A 14,479-nucleotide genomic window follows, 5' to 3' on the forward strand; every position below is an offset into this window, starting at 1 on the left:
AACCCGCAACCTCATGGTTCTTAGTCAGATTCATTAACCACCGCGCCACGACGGGAACTCCTGAATCTGTGTAACTTCTAATGGTAGAAGTGAACTCTGAGTGGTTCATAGTTCAGGATGTTTGTACTTAAATTTTCTTCACTGGAACAAAGATGGATACAGAAATGTCACTTTTGCCATTTCTTTTCTATTTTGCCTGACTCTAGTGAAATTCATATTTAGAGAGCTTGGCCTGTATTATTTCTTCCATAAATATTCTGGAAACATATGAACATATAGGCTGATAATAGGGGAGAAGAAATGAAACTGAGGGAAGAGAAACAGAGATTTTCAGTATAAAGGACTTAAGTATTTTGCCAAAATGAGTTTCAAATGGAAATTGAACTAAAGAAGTATTAAATAGATGGACATTTATATAGCGTTTGATTTCAAATTTCAAGGATTGTTTTCTTTAATAAAATAGCCAAGTGTTTGTAAGTATCAGCTTGTGTAACACTCACAGGGGCATAAAAAGGCTGAGAAGTCTGACTTGATAAATTAGGGTAGTCAGATATTTGAAACATACAACTTTGATATTTATCTAAATACAACTCCTCTATTCTTGTCCTTACTTGTGCTAGAACTCTGCGCATACAGGTAAGATGGAATAAATACTTCTAAGAGAGCTAAGAAATTGGAGTTCAGGGTTATGAGTCAACTTGAACTAGAAGATGAAGTTTGGTGTTCACAAATGTTTTCATGTAGGTAAGAGACTGGCTGGAGATTTTATGATTTCTGGCACTTTGGGGAAGAGAACCAATAAGAATGGAATTTGGGGAAGTAAAATTTATCTACCTCCTTTATACCATGCTGAAAAAAATTGTCTAAATTTTTCTTATATGGACAATTTTGTGTTAGAAATTTAACTATTTTAGGTCTCTCTTTTGCAAGACTGAGTTCTGTGGATGATGAAGATATTGTGTTATACTTTTGTATGTCCAGCACTGAGCAAAGTACCTGATACTTACTGGCTGCTCCAGAAACATTTGTTGAATGAATGAACTTCTGTGTCTCCCAAATGTGTCTTATTTTCCTCAATTTCTTTTCAGCATATTTTCTTAAAATCTGCCTACCTATTTATAGCATGGCTTTTAAAGATGTTTTAAGGCATTAGCAAAGAATTTAAGCATTCAATCCTTTCCATTCCTCACTGGAGAAGGAAAAATGTGGTAGAAAAATGAAGATATGAATCATTGTATGTCAGGTCAGAATCACCTGGGACACTTGGTTAAAAGTACAGATTTTGTCCAGAAAAAAATGATTTAATCGTGAGGATCAGTGCTCTGCATTTGAGATGATGGAGAGGTTGAGGGGAGGGGAAATATCCTTACCTGCATTGTTGCAGCTTGGCTTTTAGTTATCTGTGTGAGGGGAAAACCACTCTGTTAACACCTTACCTGTAAAACCTCTCCTATTCCAAAGCAGAGTGCGGATGATATCTCTCTCTCTCTCTCTCTCTCTCTCTCTCTCTCTCTCTATCTGTGTGTGGGGGGAGTATGGAGTTGCAACTAAGTTTAAATGATCTAGTTTTTCTTTTTTCTCATGGCATGCCCAGGATATATAATGCATCTCTAGTGCATTCAGCTACTTTTGATTTCTTTCTTTTTTTTTTTTTTTTTGGTCCTTTTTAGGGCCACACTAGTGGCAGGCATATGGAGGTTCCCAGGCTAGGGGTCTAATCAGAGCTGTAGCTGCCGGCCTACACCACAGCCACAGCAATGCAGAATCCAAGCTGAGTCTGTGACCTACACCACAGCTCACAGCAATGCTGGATCCTTAACCCATTGAGCTAGACCAGGGATCGAACCCGCAACCTCATGGTTCGTAGTCGGATTTGTTTCCACTGCACCACAATGGGAACTCCCTCTTTTGATTTCTTAAAAGATCTAGTAGTGTGACAGTTTTATAACAGATTTAAGGGCTATGTGCTATTTGTTTTACTCCTCCACTGTTTTAAAAACTTACTCATTAAATAAAAGGTATTTTAGATAAGAAGTAAGAATATTTATTCCTGAAGGCCCCATGGATTTTTTCCTTAAAATAGAAAAGCTAAATTTTATATTGGGTGAAAGAAATACATGGTGAAGTTAGATGAAATATTAGATATGAAATACTCAAATTGGTTTATTATAAATTTATTTTAGAAATGACAGACAAGACATTGAGTAAAAGTATTCATATTCAAGAACATAGTTAAACAGAGAAAATAGGAAATTTTAGAACTATATACTTTGAGAATGAAGAGATTAAGAAGGGATTATTTCATATCTGTATAGTTCTTAAGGAATAGATATGATGGGTAATCCTAACTATTTGAGCAAATGTCAACTGCCAGCAGACACCACCAGGTTATATCAAAGAAAAGTCACAAAAAAACATAAGGAGAGTCATCACACTAGGAATGGATAACACAGAATAAGTCAGCTAGGCCAGCAAAAGAAAGTATTACAAGTATAATTTAAAAATAGTTTTGGCAAGAAGAGGTTGGGGAGAAAGCAGAGTAGGCTGTAATAATATTTATAATTCAAAGGTGGGCCAGACCTAAATGTACACCTTGGCCTCTTTCCATCCTAAAATGTTCTATATTACCAAAAAAGTTGCTGTGATTTATACTCAGCTCCAAGTCTAGACTGGTTTAAGTTTCCTGTGTTTAAGTCTGCTTCTGTCTTACAGGAAAACCAGTCATCTATATCTTAAGTCAAATATGGAATCGATATATAAAAATAAGTTCAATTGAGGAAGGCAAGTTTGTCTTTAAAACAAAATTAAAAATACTAGCATTTCTTTGACAAAGTCTACCTAATCACATAGAGTGCCATACATATGTTGAAGATTAATATGCAATTGATGCATGAAAATAAAATTTAGCTGAGGGTAACTACTATGTCATTCAAAAGAAAAGAGAAAATTAGCATTTCTGTAACAAAGTCTAGCTAATATGAAAGTTCATATACATGTGCATTGACAAGTAAATGCTGACAATTTATTAATTGATTAAGGTCGTGTTCAATTTCAAATATTTTTACATAGTGGGGATTTATTATAGCAAGTAATCTTGAAATTAAATGGATCGCTGAGGAGGTTTAATAATATATATTACACTAAATTAATTGCAGTGAAAAAATCTTTTAAATAGGCTAAATTTTTATAATTATAATATTCCACGTTTATATGTAAAAAGACACCAGTTCCTACTATACTAACTCTAGGAGATAGATATGAAATGAACATTATTTCTATCATCAAACTATAAAAATTACTAAGAATTTAATAGGCAAAACAGAAGACAAGTTGATAATAAGAAAGGAAAACCAATTCATACATGATACCCACTGGATATATTAGAATAAAATGTTTTGATGAGCAAAGAACATTGTATAATCTATAATGTTATTTGATTTATCTGTGCACTTTTGAGTTTGATGACTAAAAAGCCTCACTTTATCTTCAAATATCACCGTTATGTCAAATTGTGCCATACACTTATTAGTGTGGCATGAGCCAAAAGGACAGGGAAAAGGACCACATACCACTTTTACCATTTGGAAAGAGAAAAGAACTCCAAGGCTAGCTAATGAAGGATTTATAAGATGGAGAGATATTCAAAATAATTTCCAATGGTAAGACTGGGTGATCACCTATCAGGACAGTATAATTGGAGGGTGGGAGGTCTGTTTCTTCACTCTACCAAGTGTTAACCCTTTAGATGCTGGATGATGGCAGGATCTGGGGGATGTGTCTTGGGCGTGGCTACTATAGGGAAGCTGTTCTTCACTAATTTTGAGTTTGTTTAAGAACTCTGTGAGCTCTAACAGTCCAAATGTTATCTTCTGAACTTTTCCCCATACATCACAGTGAGTGAGCCTCTGGGGAAAGTTTCAAGCAGGAGACTGACTTGAGGAGGCTTTTTCTTTTACAAAGAGCCTTCTGAGAGCAATGTTGAAGGTGATAGATTGCACCGGTATGGGAAAAGATACAGGTGGATCAGTTTCAAGATCTCAGAAAAGAATTAAAGTAGTGGCTGGAGGGCAAAAGTGAAGAAATGGATATGATAAGCATTTGGAAGGAATAATTTATGGCATTGGTGACCCTTGGAATTGGGGTACATGTGAGTTTGACTCCCAGGACTCTGGCTTGGGCCACTGTGGAGAATATGACTGTTATATGGAAGAGGGAAAAAGATGTCATAATTTCAGTTGTTTATCTGGTTTGTTGGTTGATTGTTTGGCTTTATTTAAATAATTTTCTGAGAAGAGTCATGTTTATAAGCTGCAAGCATAACTGCTAATACATTAACTTTCACATATAACAACACAGCATTCTCTCTTCGACACTCAAAAATAACCAGGGAAGGAAGGAATTGAGGAGTTGAGCAGCATTTGATGAGTACCTGTTATGCCCTTTTATCTAACTTTAGAATCTCATTCATACTACATGAAGGATTATATTGTTGCCATTTAACAGATAATAAATCCTGACTTAGCAGGATTGAGTTCCTGGTCTGCCTTCTCATATTCGGAATGTAGTGGTGTACAATTGAAACCCAGTTCTACTCATCTCCAGGGTCATATGTTTTTTTTAAATTATTAAAGTATAGTTGATTTACAGTGAAGGTCACATTTTTAAAAAATGCATGAAAATGCCTCCAAAAAGGGAAGAAGAAAAAAAAGTGGAAGAAAAGGAAAGGGGAAGAATGGGCAAAATGCATTTAGAGTTACTAAGCAAGAAAGAAGCAAATTCCAATGAAAGGGGCCGAACAGAGATGCTTAGCCATGAGAAGTTCTTACTTCTACTGAGATAATTCACAGTCCTTCAGAATGGGAGCAGGAGGCTTACCCAGGGTAGTAGATCCTCCCTGATGTCCTTAGCCTGCAAGTGACCTGAGCATGAAGCCCTTATATTATTTGGCCTCAGTGTTTGACCAAACCCCTGCTCCCCAGACTGCTACTTTTAGAGCAGTGTGCCTTAACCAGTGAGTCCTCACACTATTTCTGGGTCTGTGGGGTAATCGAGGTTAGGCCATTAGAAACTTTAAAAAAATTTTTTTAAATTAATTAATTTCTATTTCCCCAATACATTTTTTTTCTACTGTACAGCATGGTGACCCAGTTACACATACATGTATACATTCTTTTTTCTCACATTATCATACTCCATCATAAGTGACTAGACATAGCTCCCAGTGCTACACAGCAGGATCTCATTGCTAATCCATTCCAAAAGCAATAGTCTGCATCTATTAACCCCAAGCTCCCAATCCATCCCACTCCTTCCCCCTTGGAAACTTTTATGGAAACGTGACTGATTAATGTTATGTCTATTGAATCCAGCAATTCAATAACAGGCTAGTATTTTTTTATGTCTTTTGGTTTCAGTTTTCAAGTAATTGGCATTGTATTTTACAAAAGAATTTATCTGTGGTGAATGGAGAACAAAGGAACAAAAAGTGATTCTTCACTACAGAAAATTTGAGAAGTAGTGCTTTAGAACATCAAAAGGAAAAAGGTGAGAACCTGATAGGTGCTTCTGTGCTTTTGGTAACACAGACTTCCTCTTACAAATGTGATCCTTTAGTGAACTGCCTTCACATAGCTGTCTGTTGACCTCATACACAAATATAATCAAATGATTTGTGTCATTGGAAGCTGCACAATAGATGAACCTGGTTTTTGCAATTTAACAAAAAATCCAATTTATGTAACATATTAAAAGAAGCATTATCAACTTGTTTTCCCCTCAAAAGACTGTAGCTATTAAACTCCTTAATTACTTCATTTTCACTCTCAGTGTAACATTAGCAGTTTAGCACTTCAAGTATAAAAATGATTAATGAGCCTGAGAATTCATTCGCATACATATCTCTTTGCAGCTTGACATAACCCTGGAGCCTGTTCTCTGTTCTAATGGTAGACATACTTCCCTAGCAAATATCTCATTGTATATTAAATGCCTAATCATTGCAAAGTATGCATAATTATAGTGATATTTCCTGTTTTTTTCTATACTAATATAGAAGACAATAAATCAAGTGCATTCAAATGTAACTAAATTTTTAAAACAAAATACAAAGTATAAATACATAGGGAACACCTCGATTTTTACATGGTAACTGTCCCCCAAAACTCAGTGCTTTGAGTTGAACTGTCATCCATCTAAAAATGTATCTTTTAAAATTTCTGAACATGAAGGAAAATACTTTCAATTTCCATATTTATATCTATGCAAGTACTGTGACTTGGAAAAATATGACGAGAATAAAGACTGCATTGTGGATTCAGAAAATAAGATTTTATTTGGAGTAACTGTCAAAAATATCTGCAGGGGGCTATTTCTGTCTAACCATCCTTGGCTTACATTGGTGACATGTGGTTACATGTCTCTTTTAGCTCTTCTGAATTTTCTTTTTGATCTCCCCCAAGGTGATTCCATATTGCTTACTTTGTCCAGTCATACCCGAGACTTAATCTTTTAAGTGTGAACAATGGTACTGTTTGTCTTTGCCTTCCCTTGGTTTTTCTACCCTTTCCTGTGGAGTTCATCCAAGACTGTGTATTGTCCCTGCCTCAAAACCCACTTCTCCACCACAGGCTCATCACCTGTAAGCTATCTTCTGCCCTGATTCACTACTGTATCAGGAAGATTGAATGAACTTTTGCGCAGAAATCAGAAAACTGCACTTGTTAGGCTTGTTGCCACGACACGAGGTTATAGCTCCTGTGAGGTGAAGCAGGCAGCTCCCTAGGGCCTCCCAAATAACAAGGCAAAAGCAGAGCTGCAGGCCACCTGTAGAATGTCAATCAGGTCTTCAGATGGTTTTTTTGTGTGTTGGTAAAATTATATGCCATGAATATGTACCTATTTCCATTTGCTTTTTAGAGAGAGACATTTAATTTGGCGATAAAATATCTATTTGATCCACTGAACTAGTTAAACATTTATTAGAATAAATTTCAAGAACCATGCATGTACTCTGATAAAGCACAGGTAACATTACCTCACTGCGCAAGTCTGTTCTACAAATACACTCAGACCGCTGAGATTGCAAAGCAGTGTGGTCAACCAAGAACCTGAGACCCTGTTTCCAAACAAGATTTTTTGGTTATGAAAAATCCATAATTACAAACATCTATGCTTTTTAACAAGACCCTTACTTGAGAGGTAGCTTTACCAGATAAAATACAGGACGCCCAGATGAAAAACAAGGAATTATTTTTTTAGTATAAGTATGCGCCAAATAAAGAGTATGCTTCTACGAAAGAAATTCGTCTTTTGCTACCTGAAATATTAATTACACTGGGGGTCTTGTATTGTTATTTCCCAAATCTGGCAATCCTATTTACAAGTGATACTTCATAAGCAACAAAAGTCATTTGAAAAAGTACACAAAAGTAATTCTGCCCAAGAAGATTACTTTCCACACCTGCAAAGGTCATAGAAGTGGGAGGGAATGTGAAAAGAACAGACCTGAGTGGCGGCAGCTGGGGAGCACGCATGCGCTCTCCCGGCTCTTGCCCACGCTCTCCCACGCAGGCCCACGCTCTCCCACGCAGGCCCGCGCTCTCCCGCGCTCTCCCGCGCTCTCCTGCGCTCCCCCACTTGTCCTGCAGACAGTTCTGCGAGGTCCATAGGGTGTCTTGCTGTGAGCCTGGGTTCCTGCTCCCGGTTAGGGGTAAGTATCTCCAAAACTGGAACGCTGCAATACTTGCTAAGAAATGCTTTCTTTATGGTGCGCCAGGATATCTAGCGAGAAATTCCGTAAAGGTACAGCCATGCAGCCCAATTGCTGCCTGTGTGGGTTTAGATCTTGCTGGAAAGAAGCAGTGGACCCCCCTTATTTGTTAACTGGGCCAATGGAAATAATTTAACAGTCTGCTGAATATAATGGCTATGGGGGAGACCTGTTTTTTGGTATTATAGAATTGTCAAAGAGGAAACCCAAGAAGAAAACGTGAAGAGAGTTGAATTTCTAAGAATGTAATTAATCCATTTCAAAGTACAAAGTAAAGTGGATAGTTTTTAAAGAAAATTTTTCTTTCGCAAGCTGAATTTATTGCTCTGTATTTAACGCTATATTAAGTTTAAAAAGGTAGTATAGTGTGAGGGAATATGCACACATATACATTAAACCTTTCTAATCTGAAAAAAAAGTTACTTATTTTGGTCCTATCGCTTTGAGTTTGTTTTAAAAGGTATCCAGTTGAAAAATCAGTTGTTTTGAACGAAAACGGTCTATCAAACAGGTGATACTGATTTATTTTCACTTTCACCTGGCTTTGCTTGCTACATAACTATAAGAAGTTGCTAATTAATGTTGGTAAATATTTTTGTGACTTTATTCTGTCGGTATGCCTTTCCAAGAGAAAGTAGATTTAATTCCACCATGTATTGGGGGCTAAATTTTACCAGTACTGCTTATGTATATAGTAATTGTTTTCTAAGCCTGTTTTATGTTAACAATTTACATCTTGAATTAGCTTTATTGTAGTATAAAGGTATTTATTATTTCTGTTGCCGAGTTGGTTATACTTTATTTTTAGACATAATTTTAAATTCATTATAAATATTGAAGAAATGAGTACCTATTTTGAAGATGGCCATTTTTTTTTTAATTCCGACGACTGAATGGAATCATTATTGGGCTATGATACCTAGTGAATTACCTTTATAAAAAAATACATTTGGGAAATAGACAGTGCTACTATCCAAGATAGTTATGGTGACTAATTAGCATCTTACCTAGATTTACAATACTGTTAACCCTGTAAAATAATTTTTGTAAAATAGGTCACAAACTGGGTCTACCTGAGTCTTAAGTATAAGTCTCATGTTTTGTGGGTTTGTATTGCAACTCTAAACTAAAACAAAACCTACTGTCAAAGTAAAATAACACAGCATGGACAACTTTGTAGGGCGACATTGTTTCACCTTTGTTTTTTTGCTTAGATCTTCATCCAGAGCTGACTGCTTAACTTGGACCTTTTGCCCTGGTCTTAGTAACTGCATTTCCCTCTTATTACTGAGAACACCTGTTTGTTCCCTCCATGTCTGTGATTCTATCCCTTTCTGGTTCTCTCATACACCTGGTTCTGAACATTTTTCTGGTGAATGCAGATATGACCCCTCCTCTCCTGGTGATTGATATTGTGACCCCCAACCTTAAGCTTTGGAATCCTTAGAATTTCTTTGTATGTAAGTGATGCTTGGGGAGCTGTTTGAATATGGGGGGGAGCAACTTGCCTTGAAGAGTGGGAGTCTCTCGGTTTTTACTTAAATTGTATATTTATTTGGGATGGCTGGAGAATAGCTATAGAAATTCTTTTTTTTAAATTTTTTATTGGAATATAGTTGACTTAGGGTGTTGTATTAGTTTCAGGTGTACAGCAAACTGAATCAGTTATACATATATCTATTCTTTTTTCCCATATAGGTATACTTGATTTACAGTGTTGGGTTAATTTCTTCTGTACAGCAAAGTGACCCAGTCATACATATACATATATATATATTTTTTTTCTCATACTGTCTCCCATCATGTTCTGTCGCAGGAGATTGAATATAGTTCTCTGAGCTATACAGTAGGACCTCATTGCTTATCCATTCTAAATGTAATAATTATTTTATACAGTAGTATGTATATGATATTCCCTTCCTCCTAATTCCTTTCTCCCCTCCATAGTTTCCCATATAGTAACCATACTTTTTGGACTTGAAATCTGTGAGTTTGTTTCTGTTTTATAAATAAGTTCTTTTGTATCATTTTTATTAGATTCCACATATAGGTGATATCATATGATATTTGTCTTTCTCTGACTTACTTAGTATGACAATCTCTAGATCCATCTGTGTTGCTGAAAATGGCATTTTTTATGGCTGATTAAATTCCATTATATGTATGTACCATATCTTCTTGATCCATTCCTCAGCCAGTGGACATTTAGGTTTCGTCCATGTATTGGCTGTTGTAAATAGCACTGCAGTGAACATTGGAGTGTGTATCTTTTCAAATTATGGTTGTCGCTGGATATATTCCCATGAGTGGAATTTCTGGATCATATGGTAGTTCTATATTTAGTTTTTTGAGAAACCTCCATATTGTTCTCCATAGTGGTTGCACTAGCTTAGATTCCCAGCAGCAGTGTAAGAGGTCCCTTTTTTTCAAACCCTTTTCAACATTTACTGTTTGTAGCCTTTTTGATGATGGCCATTCTGACTGGTGTGAGGTGGTACCTCATTGTAGTTTTGACTTGCATTTCTGTAATAATGATGTTGAGCATCTTTTTATGTGTAAAAGTTTTTAAAGGGGCTTCTTTCTAGCCATAACTCAGCAGTACTACTTGATCCCAGGCTGGATATCTAAAAGAACTTTTTTCCTATTCAGTTTTGTGTCCCCAGCTTTATGTATGAATCATAGTAGCTATAACCAGTAAGTGTGCATTGGATGATTGACTTAATGTCATAAATCCCTAGTCCTAGATTTCAAATGGTCAAATAGTGCATTCTTGGAGTTCACTATTTCTTCTAGTTGAAGGTCTCTTCGTCAAATGCTTGCTTTGGAAACTGCTTATTGTCTGTCATGATATCCTTTGATTACCAAGGTCTCTTCAATATACTGCATGGTATGGTCATGAAATTAGTTCTAAAACATTTCTGGAACTGAAGTTCTTCATGTTATATGAGTGAACTGGTTACTTAACTTCCCTGTGCCTGTTTTGCGTTTTTATAAAATGAAGATAATCATAATACTCATTCTTTCTCACAGTTGGTAAGAGGATTAAGTGAGGAAACGTAAGTGCTTGACACATACTTGACAATCAGGAAACACTCATAAAAATTACCTTCCTGTATTATGTGGAACAAAGATGGACTTTGTCCAACACACTTTATCTGTGTTGTAGATAAATATATATTCATAATGCTGAATCATTTATTCAACAAACTGTTCTTAAGTGCTCCTTTATTCCAGGCTTCTGAAAGTGAGCTAGCCCAGGCATTTATTAGAAACAGTAATAGGGAATATGACGTGTTAGAATTAAGGATGGCTGGAAGTGTAAAGGAGATGGTTGTGGGTAAAGTGACATAACTAAAAATATAGCCCCAAAAGTTACAGAGAATGGAAAAATAGCAATGAGTTAATTTTAGTGCAGGGAATTAAAAGGTGAGCTTGGAGACATTATTGATGCTAGAAATGACTTGACTTTCAGAGACTTGTAGTAATACGGACCTGATGGATTGTCAGTATTGAGGCTGCAAAGAACAAATAGCTTTATTTGGGCTCTTAAGAATTGTAGTTCAGGACATGCAGAGTCAGGTAAAACCAAATGAGTGTTCTGGGGAACAGGAAAAGTCAGGGGCTTATGAAGACAAAAGCCACAAGGTTGTCAAAGTTGCCTGGTAGGAATTATGATTGACTTTGGCGCAAGTTAGGAAAAATTTGTCCTTAAGGTATTGCAAGTTATTTTATGGTTAAGATCTGATAAGTATCTTGAGTAGGACATTGGGTGCTCACATGCTCAGATTCCATCTAGGCTGACAGGTGCACATGTTATACTTCCTCCATGGCCTCCTGGCTCCATTTTATAGAACTCTCTTAATACCGACTTCATTTTGATTTTTCCTTTTACATTTCTCCCTTTTGATTGAGATTTTTCTTGGGAAAGCATCTTTGATCAACCATTTGGTTATATGTCATTAACATCGACTTACTTGGTGCTGGGAAGTCTCATTCTCAGAGAGTCATGTTCCACGGAGGAGAGAAAGAGGTGATTGCAGGGGAGGTATGCTTTTAGAGAGTTTATGGCCCTGTTGAAGCAACAAGGAGCCATCTAGGAAGTGAATCTTAGGTGATGTTCAAGATATAAGTTCCTGGATCTTCATTAGGAGATCTTCATATAGGGATGGTCAGTCATTTCCAGACGTCAAGTTGTCATTATTCCTGTGAAGGGTGTCATAGTATATAGTAGTGAGAGATACAAGGCATAAACAGTTTAAAAATAACAAAGAAAGAACAAATTATAGCAATGATTAGTATAACTCGTTGCAGTTGGGATCACAATAAGATAACAGATCCAGAGGGGGGCAGCTGAAGATTTCTACATGTCAGGGTCACAGCATCTTTTGCAGTTCGAAATGTCTCTGATGATGTCACTGGAAGTTTAGGTGAACTTTCTGAGTGGCTCATAAAGCAGCAGGGATGAAATTTTTTAAGTGAGCTGTCACAGTGATTTCTCTGAAGTTTGTATCAAGTCGTCCAATTTTAGCTTGCATGGCTTTGGAAAAATGGCAGTTGAAGTTTTCCATGATTCCAAGTCAAAAGGATGGGAGATAAACTGGAAACATTAGTTTGGAGAGTCATGGCCAAATAGTGGAGGAAACTAGAAGAATTCAGGTTCTAGTCAAATTTAGAGGTGAATACCAAAACCTCAAAGAGAGTTAATAGCACTAGAATCTAATATCCACGGAGGTATATTACTGAAACATTTTTCTCTCTAAAATCATCCTCATTTCTACAAAAGAGAGCCAAATAAAGACATTTGTTTTCAAAATGTCTAGTTTCAATAAACTTAGACTGATTGTTTACTTAAGTGTAATAACAATCTTGTAGGCTCTTTTGAATCTGCTTTGCTGGAACTTTTTATAAAGAATCACAGATTAAACTTTTAAAGGTCTCTTGAGGCCAGGAAAGCCAGTCCAAGGACTTGATAATAGACTTCACCTGCAGTACCTATAGAGGAGTTGGGTGAAATTCCTCTCTTGTTGAGTTCCCCAAATAACTTTAGATTCCTGTACTTGCCTGGAAATGACCTTCATCCCTCACCTGGTAAGGTGGTTGGGAACCCTGTGAACAAGGTACTGGGTGGATTTTTCAAAGATCTTTTTGGCTTTATAAAGTCAACCTGTCTGGTTATATCTGAGAGGCATGTCTCTCCCAAATAGGACATTGCAGTCAAAGCCTTGGTAAGATAAGCATTGTTTCCAGTTATAAGAACTTACTCTTATTGAACTTATGCAAATAACCATATTACCGGAAAAAAAAAAAAAAAGTACTAAGAGTTCCCGAATTGTGAAGGGATCAGGTAGGGAGAAGATAAATGTTTAATCTTAGTTTACGGAGGTACATTTTACCAAGTTTCTGTAAGCAATTTGCTTGCGAGAAGAGGTTACCTTAAATCTGGAAGAGCAAAACATAAAAGAATAAATAGTGTTTAACACAGAAAGTCACAAAATTGTAATCCTCGTCAGTTCATTCAGTCCCATGTAATTAATTATTGACCTCGATCTTTTGTTAACTATTTATGAGGCCGTCAGTTTCTTTGTTAGAGTTCTGTAAATTCTTACCCTGTTGAATGGTACGATGTAAAAGTTTATCAGAAGCCTGTATTCTAGATTAAGTGTCAGAGTCCATTCCATGTAGATGAAACATATTTGTAAAAGCATCAGAGTAAAACAATAATTCTCTGTAAATGACAAAAAACTTTAAAAGTGCCGGAGTTCCCGTCGTGGCACAGTGGTTAACGAATCCGACAAGGAACCATGAGGTTGCGGGTTCGGTCCCTGCCCTTGCATTTTTTTTAGATAACTAGAATTATGATTGATAATGTTATAACAGGACATATTTAAGTTATAAAAAATTTATATTAATAACATTTACCTATGCAATATAACCTAAGAAGGCTTATCATTATTTATTTGACGATGCTTCCCGTGTAATTTAACATACCAAATAAACCTAATTAGTACATCTCATTTTTATAAAGCTGGGTCAATAAAGCTTCATTTAGAATTTGATTTTTGGGAATTGTGTCAAAAATATCAGAAGTTTTAAAAAAGTCTTGGTCACATAGGATCATAGATCATTATGAAACAATACTTAGGAATCTACTTAAAGTGACAAAAACTTCACAAACAAATGGAAAAAGTTAGTAGTTTTGAAAAGTCTTAGCTTTTATCTCTTCCAGTTTTATTGAGATAAAAATGACATACCATACTGAATATGCTTAAAGTGTTCTATATAATGATATGTTTTACATACATCATGACGTCATAATCACAGTTCAGTGAACATCAGTTACCTCATACAGGTACAAAATTAAAGAAATACAAACTTTTTTTTTCTTTTAATGAGAACTCAGGATTTACTCTAACAACTTTCATATATAACATAGTAGTATTAGTTATATTTATCATTTTGTACACTATATCCCCAGTATTTAATTATAACTTCATGTTAGTAACTTTTGACTTCTTTCATCCAATTTCTCCTCCCCCACCCCCTTCTGTCAATCTCAAATTTGGTCACTTTTTCTGTGAATGACTGAGTTTTTGAAGTAGAATTGACCTACAACACTGCTAGTTGCTATTGCATTATATAGTGATTCAATATTTCTACACATTTCAAACTGATGACCATGACAAGTCTAGTTAAAATATGTCACCATACCAA

At 36.0% G+C, this 14,479-nt stretch overlaps 1 protein-coding gene across 3 annotated transcripts in view; it reads left to right on the plus strand.

Moving 5' to 3' along the window:
- The window catches only part of IL1RAPL1 (interleukin 1 receptor accessory protein like 1), a 1,403,038-nt gene that overhangs the window by 71,560 nt on the left and 1,316,999 nt on the right, over positions 1 to 14,479 (plus strand). The window contains exon 1 of one of the 3 annotated variants that reach the window (XM_021080210.1): positions 7,521 to 7,708. The exons of the other annotated variants lie outside the window; for them this stretch is intronic. The gene's annotated coding sequence lies outside the window, so the exon portion shown is untranslated. Of the gene's footprint in view, positions 1 to 7,520; positions 7,709 to 14,479 lie in introns of those variants that run through there. 3 annotated transcript variants of the gene reach the window in all.

This window comes from Sus scrofa, chromosome X, assembly GCF_000003025.6.
Source record: "Sus scrofa isolate TJ Tabasco breed Duroc chromosome X, Sscrofa11.1, whole genome shotgun sequence".
Classification (NCBI taxonomy): domain Eukaryota; kingdom Metazoa; phylum Chordata; class Mammalia; order Artiodactyla; family Suidae; genus Sus; species Sus scrofa.